This window comes from Rhineura floridana, chromosome 7, assembly GCF_030035675.1.
Source record: "Rhineura floridana isolate rRhiFlo1 chromosome 7, rRhiFlo1.hap2, whole genome shotgun sequence".
NCBI classification, from domain to species: Eukaryota; Metazoa; Chordata; class Lepidosauria; order Squamata; family Rhineuridae; genus Rhineura; species Rhineura floridana.
The window spans coordinates 95567769-95569947 of NC_084486.1; the positions used below are offsets into that span (position 1 = coordinate 95567769).

At 39.8% G+C, this 2179-nt stretch overlaps 1 pseudogene; it reads right to left on the reverse strand.

Moving 5' to 3' along the window:
* Positions 1-665: 665 nt before the first annotated feature.
* Positions 666-784, reverse strand: LOC133389808 (5S ribosomal RNA; annotated as a pseudogene).
* Positions 785-2179: the final 1395 nt, after the last annotated feature.

Below are 2179 nucleotides of genomic sequence, written 5' to 3' on the forward strand. Positions count from 1 at the left end.
GGCTTCATCCCCCCAGAAAGGGTGACCACACCTGCAACTGACAACTAGTAACATCAGAAAATAAGAATATATACTTTTAAAAAATAATAATTTTTAAAGGTTCCCTGTACAAAATCCACTGGATGGATCTGCCTGATGTTTAGCAGGTGTAATCCATTCTGGAAGGTCTCCTTTGCCTGAAAATTACATTAATGTATATAAACTGGGAGGGGGGGAGAGATAGCCATTTTTAGATTCCCCATTATAGTGAATGGGAGCAAACAAGAACTTTAGATTGAACAGATCAGATTTCTACCTGAATAATGAAACAGATCAGAACACAGAGCAGAGCTTGGAAAAGTTACTTTTTTGAACTACAACTCCCATCAGCCCCAGCCAGCATGGCCACTGGATTGGGCTGATGGGAGTTGTAGTTCAAAAAAGTAACTTTTCCAAGCTCTGACAGAGTGGATCCAAAACAGAACAAGCTGCTTCAAAACATTACAGATAGAAATACAAGGTGAATCTTGTGGTCGGTGCACACACCTAGTATATATTTCATTTTGTTGTTATATGCCTTCAAGTCGATTATGACTTATGGCGACCCTACAAATCTTGTTTGGATGCATTCATAGGGTTTTCATAGTAAGAGGTATTCAGAGATGGTTTACCATTGCCTTCCTCTAAGCCTATGGCATCTGGTATTCCCAGGCAGCCTCCCATCCATGTACTAACCAGACCTGACCTTGCTTAGCTTCCAAGATCAGACCAGATCGGGTGTGTTCAGGATAGTATGGCAGTAGGCCATATATTTCATTGGAAGTGGTGAAAAGCATTCTACATGTAAAAAATTTATTTTATTGACCCTGTGCCAAAAAAAAGAGGGCATTTCTCCCCCAGCCCATGAAGCGATCCACTTTTTTTGCAATTGCAGGTAAAATGAGGGAAAGTGTTGGCAGTAGGAGAGCTTGAACTTTGCATGCCCCTTCATGGTTACTGACAATGGCAACTCCACAATGAGGCTGAGCTTTATAAAACTTTATAGTCCTGGAACTATTTTTAATTCAGAACTCATTTTCTTCATGTCATATAGCCATTAGGACAAAGAAACCTAATATATAGTGAGGTGTTAGCCCTCAGTGACATTGTCACGCAGCCAATCAGCTTTGGCTAGATAACAGCATCACTATTAGTAGGCAGGTGATTCTGAACAACAACCAGTTCTCTAGAAATCAGGGCAGGGGACTGGTATGAAAAGGACATTTTTTGGAGGTTATTCAGAAAAGGTTTCAAGCACCTGAAAGTCTCCTTTTTGCATAGAAAGTATGCAGCCACAAACATCTGGCATAGTCCTAGTATTTAAGTGGTCTTTTGCGGGTTTAAGAATGTATCTGCCTAAGTAGTAATAGTTAAAAAGTCAGAAAAAGTAGCATATCAGTTCCACCCATGAGAATTAAATAGGAGCCGCATTTTAGAAGGCCTCCGACAACCAATAAGTTCCTGTGTCCCCAAAGGCTCAAAGGTTCTTTGCCTGAATATTTTGGCAGAGTAGTATATTCAGAAATTTGCCCTGCCTGTAGGGAAATAAAGTGCATGACAAAGGGATTCTTCTACTTAGCTTGAGAGGCTTTTATACACAGATATTTTTTTTTCTAATATGAAGGCACAGGGAACAAATACAACTATTGAATACAACTATTTAAAATATTTTGAAATTAAAAATCAAATAGACTTCTACCCATCTAAGTAAAATTCAGATTGCCTTCCCCCCCTACCACCACCACCACCCCCATTTTATCTGGCTCACAAACACAGAATGGCAGTAGGAGCTTCTAGTTACTTTCTTAGTAAAATGTCATCCTAGCAATTTGGGTGTCAGCAGCATCTGCCAAGATGTAAAGTGTCAAATGAGCTGGGTCCATCAATCCAAAAAGTGCATCAAGTCATGTAAGATGAGGCAAGACTGATAACAGATTCAGGCAGCGTGGGAAAAAGAAAAAAGAGTTCTGGCAAATTTGCTATTAGCATTAAAATTAGAAATCCACAGATGGAATTAGGACAGGTGTCAAGAAGTAAAGAAGGCCAGACAAGGATAGGGCCAAAGGAGCTATATCTACGTAACTGTCTAAGGTCTATTGGCCTAACTACTCTGACTATAAAATTATGCATGGTGTGGAGAAACCGGATAGAGAGAAGTTTT